The sequence below is a fragment of the Mirounga leonina genome, unplaced genomic scaffold, assembly GCF_011800145.1.
Source record: "Mirounga leonina isolate KUSES-001 unplaced genomic scaffold, KU_Mleo_1.0 Mir_195, whole genome shotgun sequence".
In the NCBI taxonomy this organism is placed as follows: domain Eukaryota; kingdom Metazoa; phylum Chordata; class Mammalia; order Carnivora; family Phocidae; genus Mirounga; species Mirounga leonina.
This window is the reverse complement of record NW_023270490.1, coordinates 6355586-6382075: the sequence shown is the minus strand read 5'-3', so window position 1 is coordinate 6382075 and position 26490 is coordinate 6355586.

Genomic DNA, 26490 nt, shown 5'->3' with positions numbered 1-26490 from the left:
CATTTTCCTGGGGATCCAATCTTAGTATATGGTTCTGGGTGGGTTTACTTTTTCTGCCTCCAGATATGGACACGGGACTCAGGCCCAACCTATGAGAGTTGTACCTCCCCTGGCTACAGTGGTTGGTTCAGTAATGGTCAAGTCACCCCGGTTAGAAAGTCAAACCAATTCTGGGGCGCCTGGGTGGCTCAGTCGGTTGAGCATCCGACTCTTGATTTTGGCTCAGGTCATGATCTCAGGGTCGTGAGATCGAGCTCTGTGCTGAGCATGGAGTCTGCTTAAGATTCTCTCTCTCTCCCTCTCTCTCAGCCCCCCTCTCCCCCGTGTTCCCCCTCTCTAAAAACATAAAAAAAAAAAAGAAAAGCCAATTCTTAGATCATGATAAAACTACAGTATTGGAAAAAAGAAGCTCTCCTGCTCCTAAGGGGTCACTTTTGCTGCTCCCAGGGGTCACTTTTGCAAGATGAAAGCTTGTACTCCTTAGAGCTTCACAGGGTGAGAGTCTGCTTGAGGATAAAGCAGAAAGGGAAGAAAAAAGAACAGAGGAAGTGGTGGGAGAGGGAGAGAAAGAATGCGGGGAGAGCGTGAATGATTCGCGATGACATCATTTGGACCCCTGGATCAGCTGTGCCTGGACTAATCAGTTATTTGAACAATAAATCCTTTATGCTTAAGATAGTTGAACATAGTTTCTGCTACATGATACTGAAAAATATTGTGTCTTACACACACCACATCACTGAACTTGGCAAAAAAGAGAGAGGTGGTAGATTGGAGATCCAACCTTTGCCACACATTTAACCATTGCTTTATTTCATGGTTTCTCAACCTTGGCACTGTTGACATTGGGCCAGGAAATTCTTTGTGTGGTGGTCATTTCACATTGTAGGGTGTTTAGCAGCATCCCTGACCTCTACCCACGGATGCCACTCCCCACCCCCGCCTCAAGTTATGAGAAGTAAAAATGTTTGCAGACATTGCTAATGTCTCCCTAGGGACAACAGCCCCCCCCCCCCCCCCCCCCCCCACCCCCAGGTCAGAAGCCCTGGTCTAGGTAGATCCAGATCTGGTTTCTCTTAAAACATAGTTCTTGGACCTCACTTTTTTAGAAGGAGTTAGGGACATGGTTGGCAGTGAAAGGGGAGATCCTTCAGAACTTTTCCACCAGGCAAATATGATCAGCGGCAGGGGGCTTTGGGATTAAGGGAGCCTTTGGTCTTGATGCCCAGAGTATACCAGGTGTTCTGTGTTTGGAAGGATTTGGGATGAGCAATGAATTGGCCCCCGAAAGGTTGAGTCATTTAGCTCTGAGGTTGTTAAGTGCTTCCCGCCGAGAGCCCTGCATCTCTAGCTACGGTGCAGGTCACCAGTGGCGGCCATCAAGCCGGCCACCTGGAACCGGCCTCTAATGGCTTTGGCAGAGCGTGTCACGGCTGCAGATGGAGCTCAGATGGGAGTGGCATCCTACAAGATCCCCAGATTCACTGCCTTCCACAAGAATACTGTGTCTAAATAACCCCTTATTTCATCTCAAACTGAACTACCCCTGCTCCTTGCCTAGCTACTCCTACTCAGTGAAAATGTCATTCCTCAGGGAAGCTGAGTTCTTGATACCTCATCCTACCAGGAGGTCAAGGTCCCCAGTGTGATGGACGCTGTGGAGCTCCGCCCGCATCCCCTAGGATGCTGCCACTGCTCTGAGGGCCCCTCACGGGCTTCCTGGGCTTTTGCCCCCACTGCGGGCATCTGCACGTCGCCACTGAAGGACTTCTTTTGAGCTACTGGAGCCACTTGCCTGCAAACAAAGAGAACCAGGAGGGTCTGGGTTTGTGTCTCCCAGGGTGGCCCTTTGCCATTGCTGACAGGTGTGGGGTTATGAAGGTCTGGCGTGCTGGGGTCAGGTTGGGACAACTCTGAGTCATCACTTACACTCCTGGTCCTCTGCAGGGTCAGGTGACTTTGCACGAAGTTGCCCCTTTGTTTGGCCTCCTTCTCTCCCCTCTCCTGCTTTTGCCTTCCACCATCTCGCCAGGCTCTCCGAGGGCTACTTTCTTAATACACCACTTTCATGTCAAGACATCCCACCTCAAGGTCCCTGCTATTGCTTTCTTAACACCATGGACTCCTACTTTGTAGTCCTTACCAGAACTTTAAATCAGATAGTGAATTCTTTATTGCAGTCTCCTCCAATAACACATGCCCTCCATGAAGACAGAGACCATTGTCCTACTGATCACCAGATCTCCAGGGCCTGGCACAGGAAGTGTGACCTATTATTATTTTATTAACAGTTATGTGAATACTTTCCTAGCTCTCTTATTAATAAACAGTAAGCTATTTGAAGTTAGGACCCATGTCTGATAAGCTTTATGCTCTCTGCTTCATCCTCCACTGGGCTTTGCTGATAAGAGGTCAATCCATGTTAATGAATAAGTGATATTGCTTGCTAGCTCTTATTGAGCACTTTCTTGGTGTTAGGCCCCTCCCCTGTGGTATGTCACTGGTCCTTACAGTGATCCTGTGATGTAGGGACAATGACCATCCTCATTTTTCAGATGAGGTACAGAGGACTTAGGTGGCTGCCCCAAAGACACACGGCCAGTCCGCAGGAGAGAGGATCTTGAATTTCGTTTCTGTCGGATGTCAAAACTTAAAAAAAAAAAAAAGTCTTGTTAACTTCCTTAGAAGGAATTCTGGATGGCAGGTTGCTTTCCGTCGTGGGTCCTCTTAAACTGTTCGCTGTGTGTCAACTATTGAAGTGAGTAATGCTTCCGAGGAATCAGGGAGAGTGAATAGCAACACAGCCCGTGGTTGTGGTGACTTTGCTGCCCTCTCCAGTGCTTTATCTTCACCCTCAGGACAGTCACTGTTAAAGGAGATTTGTTCTTTTTGACTGTCGTCCGAACAGTGCCTGGGAAGTATTGATTGATTCGCACACTACCTCGGTAGGCAGGAGGCTGAAGCTGATGAGGGCAAGACTGTAGCACGACTGCCAAGCTTGGTCCTCGGTCATGAGGAGGAGCAAAGAGAAGCTGGAAGGGGACCAGTGTGAAGCATCCTGATTACTGGACACACAGTTCAGCGTTGCTGATCATCGATTAAGTGCCTATTAGCCAGGATTCTTTTGCTTGCAAGTGACAGACGCCAGTTTGAAATGTCCCCAGCAGTATGGGGATTTATTGGTTCAAATAAATGAAAAAGACCAGCGATGGGTCCCAACGTCAGCTATAGCTAGACCCATGCCATGAGGCCCCCTTTTCTCTCCACCTTTTCACTCTGCATTTCTCTGTAGGGCTTCGCCCTCAACTCTCTTCATCCTGATTGAACGTGGCAACAGAGAAGGTCAGCCACAGCTCCAGCCTTCAGTGTCTTCAATGCGCACAGTCTCAGCGGGAACGACCGCCTTCCCTTGCCTTCCTCCGGAATACCGACTGTGATTGGCCTGGCTGAGTCATGTGCCCTACCATGGGCCAATCACAGCACTCCACGTCAGAGGGCACCTATTGGCCAGCCTGAGTCACATGCCACCCTGGGACAGGGAGGTGAGCTTGCGATTGGACTGTGTCCACCACGTGGTGGAGGGACAGAAGTTGAGAGTAAAAGGGCTTTGCCGGGGGAGAAGGCGGGAAAGGATTCTGGACAGACAGAGCTGGTTCTCTGCCAAAAACAGCACTGCCATCTCCCTCAGTATGTTCTTTGTTAGAACGTTAAATTCACCAATTTATAACTGAAAGAAGTCCCCCCACCCTTGTTAGACTTGATAAATTTTGGCATGATGGGAATTTTAAGATTTTCTGATACCACATAAGTCCTCAAATGATGACTACTGGCCAGAGTGCTGTTCTTTGGAGAGCAGATGTTTAATGATTCAGTCTCCCATCTCCCCATTTTAATTGTTTTCTCCAGTTTTTTTTTTTTTTTTTGATTGTGGTAAAATACACATGACATCTGCCATCTTAGCCGTTTTTCAGTGCACTGTTCAGTGGTGTTAAATACATTCATAATGTCAGGCAGCCATTGCCACCATCCGTCTCTAGAGCTCTTTTCATCTTGTAGAACTGAAACTCTGTACCCGTTGAACTAAAATTCCCCCTCCCCCCTCCCTGGGACCCACCATTCTACCTTCTGTCTCTGTGATTCTGACCACTCTAGCTACCTCGTGTAAATGTATTTGTCCCTTTGTGACTGGCTTACATCGCCTAGCATACTGTTCTCGAGGTTCATCCGTGTGGACTTTGTAGCATGTGTGAAGATTTGCTTCCTTTTTTAAGGCTGAATAATATTCCATTGTAGGGTTGGACCACATTTTGCCTCTCTGTTTACCTGTCAGTGGATTCTTGGGTTGCTTCTTGCATTTTAGCTATTGTGAATAAGCTACTATAAACAGGAGTGTACAAATATCTTTTGGAAACCCCGTTTTCAGTTCTTTCGGGGATATATTCAAAAGTGGGGTTGCTGTGTCCTATGGTCATTCTATTTTGAAAAGATTTATTTGAGAGAGGAAGTGGGGGGAGAGGGAGAGAGAGTCTCAAGCCGACTCTGTGCTGAATGCAGAGCCTGAGGAGGGGCTCGATCTTGTGACCCTGAGATCAACTGACTGCACCAGCCAGGCACCCTGCTAATTCCATTTTTAATTTTTTGAGGCAGTGCCTACTGTTTTTCACAGCAGCTGTACCATTTTACCAGTGGTGCTCAAAGGGTCCAATTTCTTCACATCCTTGCTAACACTTGTTATTTTCTTTCTCTTTTCCTTATAGTAGCCCCCCTGATGAGTGTGAGGTGACCCATTTAATTTTTAATTTTAATTTTTGACGAGGTTTCCAGTCATGTGGCTCCAGACAAAAAATGATGAAAAGATCAGTAGTGGAAAACTTTTCTCCCGTCCTAAACCCCATGCTCTCCAAAAACAAAACTTGTAACTGCGGTTATGAGTTTCTTATTTTTCCCTCATGTGATGTTTTTATTCATCTAAATCAAAAAATATTTATTTTCTCCCTTTTTAATAAAAAATGTCATTCAACTATACATACTGTGCCATGCCTGCTTCTACTTTCAATAAATATCTTACAGTTCCTTTTATAGTTGAAGATAAAGAGCTCATTTATTCCTTTTTTCCAGCTTTATGCTACTTCACCGTGTGGCTGTATCATGATTCCTTTAACCAGGTCCCTAAAGATGGACACATGGATTGTTTATAACTTGCTGGTATTGGAAATAACACTGTCATAAATAACCTTAGGCATGTAAATAAGTTCCTGGAAGTGGAACTGTTGAGTCAAAGGGTAAGTGTATCTGTAATTTTGATAGAAATTGCCAAATGCGGGGCGCCTGGGTGGCTCAGTCGTTGAGCGTCTGCCTTCAGCTCAGGTCATGGTCCCAGGGTCCTGGGATCGAGCCCCGCATTGGGCTCCCTGCTCCGCGGGAAGCCTGCTTCTCCCTCTCCCACTCCCCCTGCTTGTGTTCCCTCTCTCGCTGTGTCTCTCTCTGTCAAATAAATAAAATCTTAAAAAAAAAAAAAAGAAATTGCCAGATGCATCCAGAAAAAGGTTGTGCAAGTTTGAATCCCCCCCCCAGCCTCACCAGCATGGGGCGTTCTCCACATGGTCAGGGAGAGACTGCACAGTGGTGAGGATTTTATTTGCACTTCTCTTGTGCAAAAGTGAAACAGCCTTTGGCTGGGACTTCTGTGTCCTGTCGTCTGCCCTCCCCTCCCAGTTCTTCATGAGGACACCCTTTATCACCATTACATGTACCTGCCTTGGTGACTTGCAAGAGGGGGCACAGAGCCTGCTAATGAAAATCGTGGGGGACACTGAATTTAGAACTCACACAAACATGGAAATAATGAAAGCCAACATAAAGATGTTAGGAGTGTGGTCAAGAAACTTAAGAAAGTGAATCATGGCTGGGAGGGAAATGATTGATAAAATTATTAAGACGGAATAAGAATGTAAGACAGACACAGAGAGGGTGATGTTCTTGAGAAGAGCTCACGTTTTCCTAAGAAGGCAGGACGCTGCACACTCTCTGGGACCCAATCGTGCACCTGCCAAGGCCCAGCGCCACCTCCACAGCAGCGGCCCCCTCTGTGCAATGGGGGTTTGTTATGGGTTGAATGAGGTATTAGGAGTGAAGACAGAGTATGGTCGAGCATTGTGATTTACCCACGGGAGGCAGATGTGTGGGGAAACCAAAGAAGCACAGCCTCTGGGACTCTCATGGGCCTGGACCCCTGACTTCTGGGGGTGGCTGGGGGTTGTCCTGTGTTCTAGGTGTGTGGCCGAGGCCAGACCCCTGTCAGGAAGCACTTCTAATTTGAGCATTTCTGGCAAATTACCTAGAGAGATCCAAGAAGAAAGGGATTGAGTTTCCAAAATTCTTACCATCAGTGCTGATTTCTTTTCTCATTTTAAATAAATATGCCCTCATACCTGCCCTCTTGTACATAATTCTGTATTCTTTCTCTTAAAGAGGGTCTCTAAAACTTATATAGTCCCATAAAACTTAGCTCTGCCTCAGAGGAATCCCTATTCTGATGATCAGAGGTTTAGGGAGAGGCACACAGTGTCCTAATTTTTGAAAACGTAGGTTACGGAAGTTAATAGGCAGCCAAAGGGATGCCAGGGCCTCACAAGGCTCTTTCCTCCCTACCCTCCTTCTCCTCTCCATTCTTCCCTCCCTGTGTCTTTCACACGCTCGCTGTTCCAGACACTGTTCTATGTGCAGCAACTATCAAATCCCTGCTCTCATGGATCTTGTATTGTAGTTGAGGCAACAGGTAAGGAAGCACAGCATAAACAATATATTTTGCATGGCAAAGCAGAACAGGGAGATACGGGAGAGCATGTTGGGGGCAGGGGATACTTTAGGTTAAGTGATCCTGGGAAGGCTTTTTAAAGTAGTGACATTTCAGCTGAGACCTGAATGGTGAGCAGGAGCCAGTCCTGGAGATTAGAGGAATGTTCCAGGCAGAGGAAATAGCAAGTGCAAGGTTTTGAGGTGAGAGGGGGCTTGGCATGTGTGAGGGACAGATGGCGGATGGGTCATCAGGGATAAGGTGGAGGAGGTGGAGGAAAGGGAGAAGGAGCAAGAAGGGGAGAGGGGATGAGGAGAAGGGGAGGAGGAGGAAGAGAGGAATGGTCTGTGATGACGTTGGAGCCCTAGGTGGTGACCATTTAATGGCGGGCTTTGTTTGCCATGGTCAGAAGTTTGGCTTTCATCCCAAATATTATGGGACACCGTTGCATTATATCAACTTTAGGACAGGTATTTACACAGTGCATTTATAAGCCCATTGAGGAGAAAAGAGTTGTATGTAGGGTTCCCTATGAACAAGGGGTGCCAAGTAACTCTATTTCCTTTCTTGTGATATTTATGAAAGTAAGAGGTTAAAGAAATTCTCTGGCTATCGGGGATCATGTTCATGAAAGCGTTTAGTGAAATAACTTGATGAAATAAATGATAGGTAGTAAAATCTGGAGTAGACTATACTGCTTTGCAGCAAATTTGCACCTGTTTGGACAGCAGATTGAGGTCAAGACCCAGTTGAGTTCAGAGAATCTCAGCTTATCAAGTTCTAGAGGGCCAGTGCTGGAGAGGAAAGCTAACACATTCGATGATCGGATCTGAATAATAAAATAAAAATATGTGTATATATTTCCCTTTAAGACAAGTATTAATAAAGTATAGCTTTCAAAATTTCACTTTGTAGGTCTGTCCATACCTAGTAAATTTCTACCCTACCTGGCATCTTAAAAAATATTTTTTTTTTTTAAAGAGAGAAAGTAGAAACAAACTTGGTTTAAAAATATTCTTACAGGGACGCCTGGGTGGCTCAGTCATTTGAATGTCTGACTCTTGATTTAGGTTCAGGTCGTGATCTCGGGGTTGTGGGATTTAGCCCTGGGGTGGGCTCTGCACTAGACACGGAGTCTGCTTGGGATTCTCTCTCTCCCTGTGCCCCCCTCCCCCCACCATGGACTCTTGTGTGCAAGTGCTTACGATTTCTCTCTTAAAAAAGTTCTTGGAAAGGAGACACCAAGTGAGGCCGAAATGACACTGAATGAAGGCAGTTTGTTTTTTAAGAACAGTGCTTCTAAAGTTGTAAAAAATTAATGTTGGTTACAAGCAAGAGAAACCAGTTTGGCAAGACAGGGATTTATTATCAGCCTGTGCGGTGGTTCCCGCAATGGAGGGAAGGCTGAGCTGGGCTTGGCAGGATCTGGAACACAGGCTCTTGCTATGAGGGTCCGTGAAGGGTCCTACGTGTGAACATCGTCTTTGTGGAGTTTCCAAAACCAGCTCTGACGAAATAAGTCAATCAGAGAAAGACATGTATCATATGACCTCACTGATATGAGGAATTCTTAATCGCAGGAAACAAACTGAGGGTTGCTGGAGTGGGGGGTGGGGTGGGAGGGTTGGGGTGACTGGGTGATAGACACTGGGGAGGGTATGTGCTCTGGTAAGCGCTGTGAATTGTGCAAGACTGTTGAATCACAGATCTGTACTTCTGAAACAAATAATGCAATATATGTTAAGAAAAAAAAAAGAAGATAGCAGGAGGGGAAGAATGAAGGGGGGAAATCGGAGGGGGAGACGAACCATGAGACGATGGACTCTGAAAAACAAACTGAGGGTTCTAGAGGGGAGGGGGTTGGGAGGATGGGTTAGCCTGGTGATGGGTATTAAGGAGGGCACGTTGTGCATGGAGCACTGGGTGTTATGCACAAACAATGAATCATGGAACACTACATCTAAAACTAATGATGTAATGTATGGGGATTAACATAAGAATAAAAAAAAAAAAAACATCAAAACCAGCTCTGAGAGGCCTGGCTTGGGGTGTGGCCTGCTCTTGGCCAGGCGAGGGTAGAGCGCATTTGAGATTTGGTTTAATCCAGTTGATCCAACAGGGGCAAGGTGATTCCTGTAAAGGAAATTGGGTAGTACTCTCCCAAAGACAGCAAAATAAATCCTGGGAGGAGAAAAAAAAAATTGTAAGTACCCACAAACAACTTTAATATAGTGGTATCATCTACATTCTCTTTCTGCTTTCTCAGTATGTATTTATTTACTTACTTAGTGTGCATTTTAACTGGACATCTGGGAACCCTGAGCACTGTGGAAGTTCATGGACATATCCTTGTGGAGTCCTCTCCGGAGAGCTCCAGCTATATGGAGTTGAAGGCCCATCATGACGGGGCCTGGAGGCAGAGTTTTAATGTCCACAGTGACCCCTGAGCAGCTGCTTCTGAGGCTTGGAGGGGACTGAAAGTCTATTCTGTGGCCCACAAACATTATTTTTTCAAGCAAATCACAGTTTTTTGCTACATCTTCAAAGTCCTGAAAAGTTTCACCCCTTATTTTATAGATGGAAGGCCTAGCCCCAGAGAGATGAAGAACCTTTTGTCTGCTCGTTGGCCAGTCCCCAGCACCAGCTCACATGACCTGCATAACCTTAGGTAAGTCATTTCACCTACCTGATCGGCGGAATGGGTGTGATAGTCTCACCATTCTCGTTATGGGTCTATTTTGAGGGATAACGGAACAGTGCTTGGCGGACTAAGTGCATAAAATGTCAGCTGTTACTGTCTGCAGTGGAGGTGGGGCCAGAGCTCAGGCAGCTTCTGGCATAGAGTAGTTACGAAGTCGGGATTTTGAAATCAGACAGATCTGGTTTTCAGAACTGCCTCTGTCCCTTACCGCGGGTGTGAAGTTGGTATTCTAGCAGGAGGTACTTTGTGGCGGGGTGGGTACTAACATGCAATGATGGCGCTAAAGAACGAGCCCAGTGCTTGGCCCTTAGCCTCTGTCCGTGGCGGTTTCGTGTTGTTTTCTTTGCTGTTAGCGCATCTACAGGTGTTTAGCGGTATAGTGTTATGAGGACTGAAACGTTAGTACAGGCTGTTTTACCTCCAGAGAAGATGCTTGGGGAGAATTTTCTGTAGTTTCTTGTTGTACAACGGAGGCATTGTGGGAATTCCAGATGTCTCTGATTTGTTTGCCCCTTCTTTTCCTGAAGGAAGAAAATAAAAGGCATAAAGTAGAGGGACCACTCCTGGGAGCGGGGCTGGCAAACTTTTTCTGTAGGGGTCAGAGAGTGAATACTTTAGTCTTTGAGGGCCAGACGGTCTGGATCCCAAGTGCCGCCCTCTGCCGTCCCAGAGGGAATGCAGCCGTTGCAGATACGAAAGCAAGTGGGCGTGGCTGTGTTCCAGTAAAACTTTATGACAAAACAGGCATTGGGTCAGATTCAACCTGCGTTGGAAGTTGAACAAGAAGGCTTGATGCTTACTTGGGCAAGGCTCAGGTAGAGTCTCACATCTTAAAGATCACCTTCCTTGATAAATTACTGATGAGGACCTAGGGTTTTCAAAGCATCAAACGTTTTGTCGAAAAGTCTGGTGATTCCATCCAAACTCAGGTGGGAGCTAATGGGCTTTCTGATTTCGGGCCTGTTTTTTTTGTGTTAGTGGGTCATTCCAGTGTCTGTGTGGGGAACTTCAGTTCTAGGTCCTAATGATGAATTCCTGGCACACGGTCTTCTAAGCCCCTTCCACATCCCCGGCCCCTCAAACCCTTCCTCCGTGTATGTCACCAGATGGGACCCGCTGCTGCTTTCCTATGGAGAGGTGTGATATCCTGGTAATCCCCACGCTTTGGCACTTTATCCTCTTGTTTTGTCACAACTGCAGGGAGGATGAGCCCTGCCAATCTTGAGATGGTTACCTTCCAGAGGAGAGAGTTTTCTAAGCTCTCCGGGGCTGGTTGAATCCAGATAATAGCTTACTCTAGTCTCTGGCTCCATTGTGTTTGCTTAACATTTGGGCTTCTGCCAGGTAATTTGCCTATAAGCTATGCATGGAAGAAAAAAACCATCCATCTAAAGTATTCAGATTTTGGCCTTAATTAAAATGCAGAATAAATATGTAAAGGCTAAAGAGCATGAATTATAGATACCGAGGTTTCTATATTAAAATCGGTTTTCATCTATAGAGGTGCATGTGTGTTTGTGGCAGGGAGGAAGAGTGTATACAAGTCAGGCAAAGGCAATGTAATTATGGCTGTGTGTGCTCAGCAAGATGGGAAATGGATCTATTGTAGGAGAATGAATCCTCATCCACCTTTCTCATTTCACTGCCTCTGTAGATTTTTTTCCACCTCAACTCTATAAAGGGCTAATCCCGACCCTTGTTATTTAAATTGCTCCACCATGGGTAGAAAAGCTGCCCTCAGCCTCTGAAAAAGCCTCGCTCACCGGTTTTGAGGAGCAAAGCTCTTTCTATTCATTGCTCCTCATGGAAGTGGCTGGCTCGTGTGAGAGGATGGAGCCCTGGAGCTTTCAGGGGCTGAATGATAAGCCTTGGGTCTTAAACCAGGCCAGGCCATAGCTCATTCACCTTGAAAGTGGGAGGCTCTGGGCTTTTCCATTAAGGGCCTCGGAGCGGGATGAAGAAGCCCCAAAGAGATGAAATCAACCATCCAAGTATGTGGATGCCCTGTTAACAGGCAGGATAGACTCGGGGAAAGAATTCTGAGGTCCGGGTGACTGGGATGCCAATTTCATAATTGAGAATCTTCTCTAACATTCACATTTTACAAATTGGTATTAATTAGCGGTTGCATCAACACGTTGTTTTGAAGCATGGTGTTGGGAAGAATCACGCTGAGAATTCATTCACATTACTCGAGAACTTTGAGGTACAAATGAATTAAATGTGAAACCAGCAATTTTGTTTTAATCAATATGGGTGGAGGGAAGGTGGCTTTTTGTAACAGACAAAAAGAGCCAGCGTTTCTCGGAAGCATCGAATATTTTCAGGGCTTTAGTTTTCGAGGAGAATGATGCTTTGAAAAAAATCCCAATGCCTCGAATCAAAAAGGAAGCATTATCAGGCTGTGTGTGACATGGAGTCCAGATCCTACTTGGGGGATTCTGCCAGGGTGATCTCTGGGCCCTGCGGAGAGGCTGTTTGGGGTCACCCTGGCCTGAGTGAGAAGCTGGGAGTATTTCCTGGGATTGGAAAGGGATCTAGTGGCTGAGATGCAGCTGCGCCTTCCCTCGGTCTCCCGCTACACCTGCCAAAGCTGTGATAGGGATTGAAGACTACTGTCCTCTCGCTTGGGCCATTTCGGGCAAGTCTGCGTGAAACGTACCTGAAAAGTCCCTGTTGTGGATGTGCATGAGGGAGAAAGAATGGAATCCACAAGGTAAAAATAGTAAATGAATAAACTCTGTTGTTGTCATCATTTTTTCCCCTGATGGTTTGAAGCAAAATTTCGTAGTTGCCACGGCGAGAAACTTCCCGCAAACCTCGGATAGCGCGTAGCATCCCTCAAGCTCAGAAGGTATCCGGAGCCAGCCCTGCTGCTCAACCAGGGATAAGCAAACGATGGCCCACGGGCCAAGTCTGGCCTGCGACCTGTTTTGTGTAAGATGGAGCATTCTTGGGACACAGCTGTGCTCGGCTGTTTACAACGTGCTGTGGCTGCTTTGAAGCTATGGTTGCACCGCTGAGTTGCTGAAACAGAGACTCTGTGGTTTGCAAAGTCTAAGATACTTACTGCCTGGCCTTTTACAGAAGACGTTTGCTGGCCCCTGCACCAAACTATGGGGGGAAAAAAAACCCAACTTAAAAAAAAAAAGATTATTTGTTTGTTTATTTATTTGTTCGTTTATTTATTTATTTGAGAGAGACAAGAGGGAGAGCACGAGCAGAGAGAGGGACAAGCAGATTCCCCGCTGAGCATGGAGCCCGACGTGGGGCTCGATCCTGGGACCCTGAGGTCATGATCTGAGCCGAAGGCAGACGCTCAACCGACTGAGCCACCCAAAATCCAGGTGCCCCCAAAGTCCAACTTATTTTTGAAAATAAAATCTGGAAATAGATTTAGGGCATCCTCCTCTGCCCACCAAGCCTCCCAGTCAACTGTTCCTTCTGATGTCTGGATTGGGGTCCGGTCTATTGGACCTCATAATACAGGGTGACTTGGTGATATTTCAGCAGGGAAATGGACAAATGTGGTTTTACTTTTTTTTTCTCTCTCTCTCTCTCTCTCTCCCCTGCTTTTTGAAGCTGTATAACAGAAATCGTGGTGTGACAGGCAGACTCTTTGCTCATTATGAAATGATAAAGGTCAAGCTGTTCAAATCTTTGCAAGTTAAATACCTGGTTAACTGAAAAATGTCAGAAACCTCCCCCAGTTATCAGGCTGACAAATAGTTTGACAGATCTCACAAGTAAAACTGTTTTGATTTACCTGTTCTACCTCACATGTAACACCTTCTCCGTTTGTCTCCCTGGCGCTTTGGCTGCTCCCCTGCTCATACCTTGAACAATTGTAGCCGGGAGGATTGAGACACTTGAAAGGCTGTCATCAGCTGTTGCTGTCATCAGCTGTCCCTATCATTGCTCCCCTTTCTTCCTTGGGAAAGCAGGGAATGTCAGGATTCTTGCAAGATCATTACCATACCTACAGCTGTACAAGATGCTCGCCCATATGGGACACCCCATAATGTTGCAGCCACAGAAACAAACAACCACTGGGGCACCTGGGTGGCTCAGTTGGTTAAAGCAACTGCCTTCGGCTCAGGTCATGATCCTGGAGTCCCGGGATCAAGTCCCGCATCGGGCTCCCTGCTCAGCGAGGAGCCTGCTTCTCCCTCTGACCCTCCCACCTCTCATGTACTCTCTCTCATTCTCGCTCTCTCAAATAAATAAATAAATCTTAAAAAAAAAAAAAAAAGAAACAAACAACCACTTCTTGATTATGCCTCGTATGAACTGTGCTTCCCGCATCCTAAACTTCAAAGCATTGAAAATTGCAGCATCTCATAAACAAACCTGTTTGGCAGTTTTTTTTTTTTTTTAACCTGTCCATGAACAAACCTGCTCCTCCTTTCATTACAAGCCTTTGTGATTACAGAGCTTTGTGCTTTTTGTTTGCAGTTTAGAATTATGTGATCTTCTCAAACCCTTCCCCTTGGTTGAAGACTTTTTTAAAATCTGTAAAATGAAATCCCTGAAAAATAATAACCAGTAGAAGTATGGGCAAAATATATGGCATCTTTTGCATCCAGAAGAACCTACAGTTTTGATAACTTTAATTGGGTCCCTGAAGGAAAATTATTCTCGGAATAACCAAGGTATATATTTTTAAAACATGGCAGAATTTGGCCTTAGGAAATTTCTTTTAATTCTAATATATCAAAATTACTGGCTGTTTACAGAAGAACTGTTCTACAGAGGATTATCTACTTAAGATGTAATTGTGCACTAAGAATGAATTGCAAATACAGAGCAGACTTAAATTCAGGCATAACATGCTGGGGTCATTCGGGTTCTTTAGAGACTCATTCCTTTACTTATTTGTGTATTTCCACTTGCTTTCCCCGTCCTTCCTTCTTATCATTTGGATGATCTTAAAGCCATTTGTTTCGGTGGAACTAGGTTTGAACGTTTTGAGCGCTTCCGAGATACGAGGCTTGTAGTTAGCCACTTCAGCTCTGCCCAGGTGGGCGAGAAAAATTCCAAGCACACAGCGGCAGAGATAGATTTGCTGCCCCCAATACACACCATCCCGAACCCGTGGGAGTCAACGCGGTGCCCGTTGACTGGAGTGAGGGGTCAGGGGGAGCAAATCTGCTCTCTTGCTTGATAAAGAACCAGCCTGTGATCCCACCCCACCCCCACTCAGAGGATTTGCACATCCTGGCAGGTACCCCAGGGAAGTCCAGACTGGGGACTTCAGACTGGAAAGTCTCTCCCAGAGCCAGCCATTTCTCTTTGCGCTGGATTTAGAGAGTTTTAGTTGCTGAGTGGCTGATGAGACAGGCAGTGGGGAGGCAGACGACAGCAGATACGAGTCACCGTTGCCCGTCCCGTTACTTCTGCTGCCTGTTTCCAGTGGCTGAGAGAGAGAGAGCCCTTCTTAAAGCTTGAGGTGACGGAACTCGTCATTAGTAGAATTTTAGCTTTCAATTACTCGTTACGGAAGAGTCTTTGATTTCCTTGTGGGGTAATTATTGTATTGAGTATTGAGGATAATTTTAGGCACCAGCCTTTTGCTGTGGAAGCTGAGGGCCCAGACCCTCGCACCCCCTTACCCCAAGACAGCCGGGGGTGTCTCTGAAGTTGGGCTAACTCGATCATTCTTTTTTTTTTTTATGGGCATTTTTTTTTTATTCTTCTGTTAATCCCCATACATTACATCATTAGTTTTAGATGAAGTGTTCCATGATTCATTGTTTGTGCATAACACCCAGTGCTCCATGCAGAATGTGCCCTCCTCAATACCCACCACCAGGCTAACCCATCCTCCCACCCCCCCTCCCCTCCAGAACCCTCTGTTTGTTTTTCAGAGTCCATCGTCTCTCATGGTTCGTCTACCCCTCCGATTTCTCCCGCTTCATTCTTCCCCTCCCGCTACCTTCTTCTGCTTCTTTTTTTTTTTTCTTAACATATATTGCATTATTTGTCTCAGAGGTACAGATCTGAGATTCAACAGTCTTGCACAATTCACAGCGCTTACCAGAGCACATACCCTCCCCAGTGTGTATCACCCAGTCACCCCATCCCTCCCACCCCACCCCCCACTCCAGCAACCCTCAGTTTGTTTCCTGCGATTAAGAATTCCTCATATCAGTGTAACTCGATCATTCTTAACTGGGGGCAGTTCTGTCCTAGGGGACATTTGACAGTGTCTGGAGACACTTGTGGTTGTCATGAGGGTGGGGGGGAGCTACGGGCACCTAGCGGGGAGAGGCCAGGGCTGCTGCTAAACATCCCACACTGTACAGGAGCCCCCACGCAGCTACCCAGCCCCACATGTCAGCAGTGCGGCAGTCGAGAAGTCCTGAGCTCACATTGCTGGGGCTTAGAATTCCGGGTTGGTCAGATAAGGAGAGGGCCGCACAGGAAACCCCTCGTTCCAACAGCAGAGCCTATAGGTTGCTATCCGAGACTTCTGGCTACAGTTCGGTGGCTTTACTTCCTGCTCCCTGCTCTCAAGCCTGCCCCATCTGAGCCCCCACGGGTGCTGTGAGTGCCCCCTCTCTCCTTGAGCCATTATACTCACCGTAAACTCAGTCTGAGTCGGTTTTCTTTGTTTGCAACTAAAACCATAATGGCTATGTTGTTGCTTTTAAAATGTAGATATTTTTTCCCTTGAAAGTGGTAGAACCGTTCTACCTCCTTTTCCCCTCCAATGGCGTCTTACACAGAACTTCATTATATAATGCAGGGGAGATTGGAGCTGGTCTGGCGAGTTATCTGGGCTCCCCTCCACCTCATTCCACATAACCGATTTCCCACACCAGTGCCTGAGACGAACTTAAGGCCTCCGGAAGCCCATTTATAACCACTAGCTTAAAGCACTGTAGGCACCTGTTAAATTGTAACCTGAAGATAGACTGGGTGAAACCGTCATCAGGCCTTCATACCTTATTTGGAATGAGTTTATATGATTTCCTGCCTAGTGAGCAATCAGATATCCAAAGGTGAGGATAAATTTTGGAAGCACAAAGCAAGTGAGGGAAAGGTTCAGGGCATTGGACCCGGCCTTTGGGGGCAGTCCTAGTTTGTGATGGTTTCCAAGATGGCCTTTCCCCACCTTCCAGAGGCAAGCAGAATAAGGCGTGGCAGGAAGGTCTAAGTCCCATGAAGTATCTAAACCTGGGGTCACAACTTCAAATGCCCACAATGCCAGGTAGGTACATAAAGAGTCAGTCGGATAGTGGGTTTGCATATTAAAGATGTAAGAATATTTTTTGTTTCCACATCAAAAATATTTGCCCCTTTTTTGCCTTCAAATGTGTGTTCCATCTTTTTTTTTTTTTTTTAAAGACTTTATTTATTTATTTGAGAGAGCGAGAGAGAGCACATGGGGAGGGGGTCAGAGGGAGAAGCAGACTCCCTGCCGAGCAGGGAGCCCGATGCGGGACTCGATCCCAGGACTCCAGGATCATGACCCGAGCCGAAGGCAGTCGCTCAACCAACTGAGCCACCCAGGCGCCCCTGTGTGTTCTATCTTAATCTATGTTTGATCTTTCTTCTTATGACAGACCTTAGTTATAAGAAGTCACTTTCCACCGCAAGGAAAGAAAGAGTGTAAGCATAGTGATAAATGGCAGCCTGACCTCAGTGTTGAGAAATCGGGAGTGGTGGGGCCTGTGGTTAACTGGAGGGTGAATGCCCTGTCTAAAGGAAATGACTGCCGACAGATCAGCTCTGACATGTTGCTCTGGGGAGAATGGGAGTCCAAAGTGGCAGCCTGCCATGTTGAAAGAGAAGCTAGAAATCTGAATTTTCAGGTGAATTCTCTGTATTTAAAAAAATCATGAAGGAAAGAAAAACATCTGTGGGTTGTATTTGATTTTTTCGACATCAGCTTGAGACTTCTTTTTTTTTTTTTTTTTTTTTAAGATTTTTATTTATTTGACAGAGAGAGACACAGCGAGAGAGGGAACACAAGCAGGGGGAGTGGGAGAGGGAGAAGCAGGCTTCCCGTGGAGCAGGGAGCCCGATGCGGGGTTTGATCCCAGGACCCTGGGATCATGACCTGAGCTGAAGGCAGATGCTTAACGACTGAGCCACCCAGGCGCCCCATCAGCTTGAGACTTCTGTGTTGTTGTTTTTAATCAGAGAAGGAGATGTTGTTAAGAAAGTTCAGCATTGGGATCACTGGCTTCCTTGTTCTGTCTATTCCGAAATCTGCTTCCAGATTTATCCTCCTGAAGCTATCTCTTCTATCGCTTTCTTTGCTGTAGTTCGCACCGTTTCTGGCCTCCTGAGACTCACCCACAGATCTGAGCTGTGGACAGCAGAGGATGGGTGAAGGATGTGCGGAATCTGGAAGGGCATGGAGGAGGCATTTCTGGGAAAGGGCCACTGTGAGCAGAGGGGAGGAAAGAAGAGTGGAGAGGCCTGTATGGCCTTGGGCTGGGGTGGATCAGGTGACTGGAGGCATGAGACGGTTCAGACTGGTCCAGCTGAGCAAGGGCCCAGGGGAGCGTGAGCTTCACTCTGCAGGTGAAACGGAGCCATGGAAGCCAGGGTCTGAGCAGGTAGGGTAGGCAGAAAGCAACATTGTAGGAGGGTTGATTTTGTAGTGATGTGCAGGGTGGATGGGAGCAGGGGAACTAGAACTTTCTCAGGTGATGGCAGTGGACGGGAAAAGTAGAGCTGAGTGAGATGTGTCAAAGGAAGGAAAATCAGCTGGATTGAAGATGCTTAGAATGAGGGATTAAAATAACGGGAATAATGAACATTTCTAGATTGTTAAGTGCAGCGGTGAAGCATACAGGTTCGGGTGTGGGTTTGAGCGATGTGCCACCATTGACGAGCTGGGATCGTGGGCGTGACCCGCACCATCTTGATGCCTCCGTTTCCTCATCCATTCAACAGAGAAAATAACAGTATCAGCCTCACAGGGTTGTTTTGAAGATTAAATCAGTTAATATTTGTCAAGAGCTTCGGAAAATATCTAACATTAAGCAGCACTAAATAAGTGGTAGATTAACAAAGTATGAGCTGCTTGCTTTGCTAACCACTTCACACGTTATCATTGCATTTAATCCGTATAGACAGTTCTGGAACCTGGGTGCGTGCACTGGGTGGGGGGCAATGATCTTTTATTCCTGTCTTGCATAGAAAAACACTGAGGCTCAGAGAGGTTAGGTGACTTTCCCGACATCACACAGTCATCAGCCGAGCTGGAAATGGAACCCAATCTGTAATCAGAGATGAGGCGACATTACCTAGCTAGCGGATGCTCAAGGGCTGACAGTTTTCCGTGGGCCTGTCGTGGGATCGGGAAGCTGCCTTCAGTTGTTGGAAATAAATCTCCCTGTCTGCAGAGTGGGGCTGGATAAATGCTGGAGGCTGGTGGCCAGAGCTGGAACTGGAATTCCTCCTCGCTCGTTGACTCCAGCAGCTGCCGATGGGGAGCGGCAGAACGGGAGCTGGTTTTGAGACGCAGCGATGGGGAGCGACCTCCTTACGCTGAGCAGATTTCCTAGCAGGGGCTCCTGTGCCTCCTGGCCTTGGTCTGGGATAAAAGATTTGCCAGTGCTGTCGTGTCCCCACATGGGACAGATTCTGGGCAGTCACATCCACTCCGCGTTTTCTTTGCCTTGCGTCTTGTCTCTGAAGCAGTCACAGTTTTGTTTTGAGTGATCCATAATTTCAAACCTATGAACAGCTCTGGGCTTTGTTTATGCACATCAGAGAGAAGTGCAGCGCTCTGTCATTAGCACGCCTTGACAGGTGGTGATGGTAACCCACGGGGGGTTCAAGCTGCCTCCATTCAGATTCAAGAGTGCGGACGTGTGTGCATGTGTGTGTGTGTGCGTGTGTGTGTGTGAGAGCAGGTGCCCTCCCCACTTCATCGGTATTTTCTCTCTCCTCCCGTTGAGCCCCACATACATGCACGTGTGTGTGCGTGCGTGGACACACGCACACACACACGCACACGCACACACACACGCGTGCACATGCCCGCTGTTGGCTGATATTCTCCCCTCATGCTAAGCTGGATAACTAACAAAGATTTTCTCCCGGCCATTTCACTTCTAACCAGTGGCACCCTGCATTCTGAAATTGTATAAAAGCCCTGTATATTCGATATCACGCAGGCTCTCTGTGGGTTTCAAAGATGGATTAAATTCACCAACTAGGTGGTCGATAGAACATAAAATATGAATGAGATTGTAATTTTGTGTTGGGTCCTGGAGACGCAACTGTGTTGTAGGCTACCTTCCTCTCCCTGGGGGGTTGAGGAGTGACCCCTTCCTTGTGTTTTACTGTCTGTTTTAGGTCAGCTAGGGGAGAAGCAAGAGAATTATGAGTACAGTGAAAAAGAAAATCCTAAGAATCCACGGCCTTACATCAGGTGGATGGCGTGGCACTGGAGCCCCTCTTTGTAAGGCGGGGGCTTTTGGGGTCAGTGTACACAAATGTAAGCCAGGGTTTCCACGAAGCGGTGCTTGCCCTCGGCCATTGGGAGGTGAGGGCCTCGGCTGCCCGTGTTGGGTCTTGTGTTCGCTGCATGAAACCCAGAGAACATTCCCCACCTTCCCCTCCAGACTCTGTTTTCATAAACAGCCCTCTGTCGTGTCCTGGGATTTGATGTCCCAAATATATCTGGCCCCCCTTGACTTCTGTCCACCACCACGACTGCCGACCAAGCTGCTTCTCTCCCTCCACTCTGCAGTGGCCTCCCAGCCGGACTCCACACCCTCTCTGGCGCACCCCGATCCACAGCCAGGGTGCTCTTTTCTCGGGGCGAATCTGGTCATATTTTAACCACCCTTCCAGCCTCCCTCCCAGCTTGGAATATTTCATTTGTTCTCTCTTCCTTTTGGGGTAAAGATGAAAACTCTGGCTGGTCCCAGTTTTGTTTTGAGCAATGCCAGACCACATCACACCTGCCTCTGCAGCCTGGCCTCCTGCTTCCTTCCATCCTCAGTGGTCCTCTCTCGTTCCCCGACTCAGGTGCTGGTCCCTCGAGCGGTAGTGATGCTGGTCGCGCTGACAAGGGTCTTGTTCCCCTGTCACTTTCCCCCTGGGACCACCCAGGGGGAATATCAGCAAATATTTACTGAGTACCTCCCATGTGCTGGGCACTGTTCTAGGTGCTGCTGGTAGAACAAAAAGAAGACAATGGGGCTTCTATTCTCTTAGCAAAGAGGGGCCAGTGGGTGTGCAGTGTAATCTCAGGGGGTGATCAGTGAAGTAGGAAATGAAGGTAGAGTGAGGACAGGGAGTCAGAAGAGGGGAACCAAAGGAAGGCTACTTTAGGGGGTCCAGGACGTCTTTTCTGAGGACATGACTTTTGAGCAAGACCTGAATGAGTTGAGGAAGTGACTCCTGGAGTCCTTGAAGTCCCCAGGGAAGCCTTCCCTGACTGGACCCATCCCTGCTGTCATACACACACAGGACCACGTACTTCTTTGTATTATTGGTCTTAATTGGACATTCTGCACATTTTTGTGCAATCTGTGTGATCAACATTTGTCTCCTGAATTGATTTTTAGCTCTGTGAGGGCACGGACTGCCATCTTTTCCTCTTGCCTTAACACCCCCTTGTCCCCAGCTTCCATCCAGCATGTGGAGCATATTCAATAAGCCTGTTTAGAGTGAATGATGCTTTCTGTAAGGGGAGCCCCAAACCCTGACAATTCCCTCTCTCACCAGGTCCTTGACACAACAAAGGCATGTTGTGTCAGGTTGCAGAGCTTAAGGTACCAGACCCCTCTGAGCATCCCGTCCTTCTGGGTTTTGGGTCATGGGATGTGGAGAGGGATGGCTTGAGGCTGGAGATACGGTGACCAGGCATGAAGGAAAGGCCAAGCAGAGCCATGGATGGGGCTTCATGACTTGTCCAGGAGGTAGATGTTGGAGAATCAGCACCACCGGCCCTTAGTTCCGAGTCAGTTGCTGTGGAAGCATACTCATTATCACCTTCAAGCCTAAGAGTACTGGGCAGCGTAACGCCACCCACCTCCAATCTGTCTTTGTCAGGAAACCTAGCAAGCAGGTGAGAATATAAAAGAGGGAGTGTTTTTCCGAGGCTTTGGGGCAGGCTGTATTCTTTTCTTGGACACTGGCACTGATAAATACTATAGAAGGGGCATTGGAAAGATCAGATTGAGAGACCTGAACCTTGAGGCTTGCAGTACCTTCCACTTGAAATAAACCAAGAAAACAGGGAATCGTTAATTGTGAGCTTGTTGTTCTGGGAGGGGGTCCAAGATGAAGAAGGAAAAAGAGGCATACCTCACCCTCTTGTCACATGCTCAAGACAACACCTATATTTTGAGATGCGTTGGTAACATTTCAGAGCAATTACCATAAATAGAACATCTCCTGGGTTTTGATACATTTACCTGTGACATTACACTAAGTGAATCTGTTGGAAGTGGGAGGATCATGCCTCATTCCAGATGCATTTTGGCACTCAGGACAAAAAGCAGCTGGGTTGCTGGTTTAAAAGGGGAATGGAGGCTGGAGGGCATAAGCCTGGAAGTTTTGAGGCCATGTTCCTGAGCTGCTGCTGAGTGCCTCGGGCTCCTGCCTGCTCAGCTGGGAGTCAGTCCTGTCCTAGGCAACTGATAACCTGGGAGGCACCACCCTGGAGGCTGGAAGCAAGGGCCAGAACAGTAACTAGAATCTCAGATCATCAGGGGCAAAAAAACATAGTTTTCTGGCTTGTTTAAAAAGTAAATTTTACCAGGTCTTGGGGAGAGGGGGAAGAATGCATAGGTGGAGCGCAGAGGATGGTTGGGGCAGTAGAACTGCTCTGTGTGACCCTCATGGGGGATGCATGTCATCATACATTGGTCAGAACCCACAGAATGTGCAACACCAGGAGTGCACCTTAATGTAACTTAGGGACTTTTGGCAATGATGATGTATCAGTGTAGGTTCATGGATCGTAACAAATGGACCGCTGTGGTGTGGGATGTTGATAGTTGACAATACTGTGTGTAGGGCGGTATAGGGGGTAGATGGGAACTTTTTGTACTTTTTGCTCAATTCTGCTGTGAACCTAAAACTGCCCTAAAAAAAGTGTATTAAAAAATAACTTGGTGGAGCACCCACTATATGCCAACATAGAGCTCCCAGGGGAGGTAGCTGTTAAGGAAATTAATTACATAATCGATTTGCAGGTGTGATAAGTGCCATGAAGTTAAAGCACTGGGGGTTATGGGTGGTTATAAAGAAGACCTAGTCTTGTGGATGGTCAGCATCGCTTTCTCTGAAGATGGGATATTTGAGTTGAAATCGTCTAAGTACACCAGCAAGATGCAGCAAATAAGATTAAGGGAAGTTATTGGTTCATGGGATTGAAAAATTTAGAGTATGGTAGCTTCAGGTGTGGTTTGATGCAGGTGCTTCATCAGTGTCATTAGATCTCTCCTCCATTTCTCAGCTCTGTTTTCTTCTCTGTGGGTTTTACCCTCATTCAGGGTCTGTCCTATCGTGGTACCCGCTGGACTGGAGCCTTCTTGAGGGCCTTATTCATTGGGAAACCCTTAGTGAGAAGAGGGCTGGTGTGAAAAGGAAATTCAATAAGTGTTTATTGAACAAATAAAGGCACTTTTCTGCTTACACGACCTTTTGTGGGTGACACTGATTGAGCACCTGCATCAAGTGATACCTGAAGCTGGACCTACGCCTGGACTTTTCAATTCCATGAGCCAATAAATACTCTTTGTTTTGTTAGTTTGATTGCTTGATAGTATTCTTAAGCAACTTCAACTGTAATATTACTTCTTCAGAGAAAGGTCCCTAACCACCCAATATAAAGTCTGGCTGACTTACACAGACACTTAACAACCCCCCGTGCTTTTCCTTACTTCTTCCCTTCCTCTCTTTGCATGTTGAAATCTGTTCCATTTGTGATGGGCTGAATTGTGTCCCCCCAATCCATATATTGAAGTACCTCGCAATGTGACTGTATTTGAGACGGGCTCTTTAACAAGGTAATTAAGATAAAAGGAAGTCGTCAAATGGCTAATATGACTGGTGTCCCTATAAGAAGGGGTGGTTAAGGACACAGACACAGACAGAGAAAGGGCCGTGGGAAGACACAGGGAAGAGATGGCCATCTAGGAGCCAGGGAAAGAGGCCTCAGTCCCTCTCAACCCGTCTCAATCTTGCCCACATCTCGATCTCAGATTACCAGCCCCCCAAACTATGAGAAAATAAATCTCTGTTGTCTAAGCCCCCCAGTCTATGGTACTTTGTCATGGCAGCCTCAGCAGACTGATGCACGATCCTTAACAGATTCAGCTTAAATCTGTTCTCCTCCGTGAAAGAACAGAAGGGGGGTTGGGAAACTGTGGCCCTCGGGCCAAATCTGGCTGGTGACATGTTTTTGTTAATAAAGTTTTATTGGCACCCAGCCATGCCCATTTGTTCACTTACTATTTGTGGCTGGTTTTGTGCTACAAAAGCAGAGCTGAGACGTTGCAAGCAAGATGTCACGGCTCATAAAGCTAAGAATATTGTCTGTATGTCATTTTACAGAAAATGGATGCTGATCCTTGGTCCAGAAGAGCGGTTGGCAGCCTGGGTTGTGCACTTCAGACAGGCTCGGGTTCAAATCCCTGTTGTTACTGATAAACTGGGTAAATCACTTAATCCCTCTGGGTAAAAAAACCCAGCTAGTACTGTGATCATGAGTACTCACAGCGCTTTGCTGGTGGAGGTTGTAATGCTGACCTGCTAGATGCTGGAGGGCTTGTTGAGTTGGTTTCTTGTCTAACTGGAAATGTTTTCTCGAGTCGGAAATAATGGCTGGATGCCTTCTGCCATCAGTGGTTCTGAATGGATTGAATGGGCACTGAAAAGATGACTGGCCTCCTGCCTGGTGGTGTTGTTTTGGTTTTTCTTCTTGTTTCCTCCTTTTTCTTTTTTCTGAAGCACAAGACAGAAGTCTCCTATCTGCTGTTGGGCGGGACACGTCTACCCCCACAGTGTGTTAGTAGAAAAATCTGAAAACCTTCCCCTGGGAAGGCGATGGTGGCGGCTGGGCACGGGCTGGAGAGGGCACCGTCCTGCTACGAGGTTGCACGACGGTTAGTCTAAATGGCTTCACGGCTCCTTTATCCTGATTAAACATAGTTTTATGAAGAGCTCTGTTTAGGTTAATATTTTTTTTTTTTTAAGATTTTATTTATTTAGGGGCGCCTGGGTGGCTCAGTCGGTTAAGCGACTGCCTTCGGCTCAGGTCATGATCCTGGAGTCCCGGGATCGAGTCCCGCGTTGGGCTCCCTGCTAGGCGGGAAGCCTGCTTCTCCCTCTCCCGCTCCCCCTGCTTGTGTTCCCTCTCTCTCTCTATCTCTGTCAAATAAATAAATAAAATCTTTAAAAAAAAAAAAAGATTGGGGCGCCTGGGTGGCTCAGTTGGTTAAGCGACTGCCTTCGGCTCAGGTCATGATCCTGGGGTCCCGGGATCGAGTCCCGCATCGGGCTCTCTGCTCGGCGGGGAGTCTGCTTCTCCCTCTGACCCTCCTCCCTCTCATGCTCTCTCTATCTCATTGTCTCTCTCAAATAAATAAATAAAATCTTAAAAAAAAAAAGATTTTATTTATTTATTTGACAGAGAGAGACAGGGAGAGAGTGAACATAAGCAGGGGGAGTGGGAGAGGGAGAAACAGGCTTCCTGCCCAGCAGGGAGCCTGACGCGGGGCTCGATCCCAGGACCCTGGGACCATGACCTGAGCCGAAGGCAGACGCCTAATGACTGAGCCACCCAGGCGCCCCTGTTTAGATTAATCTTATTCAGAAGCAAAAGGAAGACATAAGACCTCAGAAAGCATGTTGCAACGAGGCCACTAACCGCTATTGGGGTGCAGTCTGCTTCTCTCGGGTGTAGAGCATTTTAAGACAGCCAGTGACTTACAGCCCAGGTTAGGCTCAGGCTGATGAGAGTCTAAACCTTGACTCTACTGCTGTGCTACCTTGAACTGCTTGCTTAACCTCTCTGAGCTCTAGTTCCCTGGCCATAGAAGAAGTGATAATAATAACCTATGTCATAGGTTGGGGTGAGGATAAAATGAGGTGATATATGTAGATATGTGTACAAAATCATCTGGTTTTATATCAGTCCATAGGAAATATTCCATAATTATTAGCTGTTACTATGATGATGGGCTGACAGTACCTCCATTTCCTCTTTGTATACCAACTCAAGAAATTTATATAGGAGAACTTGTTTGGGGTGTTAAGGTAAGTGGAGTAATGCAGTTTAATAGATCACTCGGTTTTTATTCTTTGACCATCTTTGAAGGCAGAAATTTGTGGCCCAAAAGAAGCCCTCACCTAAGCTACCCTGAAACAGCCAATATCTGAGTGGGAGAAAAGGGGGTTCTCCTTCTGAGAACTCTGACTCCTCTGTGTGAAATTACTTTTTTTTTTTTTTTTTTAGGGAGAGAGAGTATGTGTGAGCAGTGGGGAGGGGCAAATGGAGAGGGAGAGAGGCTCCATGCTTATTATTCCTGGGTCTCGATCTCAGAATCCTGAGATCATGACCTCAGCCAACATCAGGAGTCAGATGCTTAACTGACTGAGTCACCCAGCTGCCCTTGATATTACTTTCTTTCTTTTTCTTTTAAGATTTTATTTATTTATTCAGGGAGGGGGGAGCTGCAGAGGGAGAGGGAGAAGCAGAGCCCCCACTGGGCAGGGAGCCCCATGCAGGGCTCAATCCCAGGACCCTGAGATCATGACCTGAGCTGAAGGCAGACGCTTAACTGACTGAGCCACCCAGTCGCCCCTGAAATTACTTTCTTAAGTCAAACTTGCAAACAGTTTCCAGCCGTTGTTACCCCCACACCTCTCCTTCCTCCTCTTTTCATTGCTCTCTGTGCTCAGTCAGCAGCACGAGCACCTGTAGGAAAAGGTAATGGTGCAGAGGATGTGGGGGAGGACATTTCTATGACTGCCAGAGCTGTGAAGGCTGGAAGTACTATTCCTCACG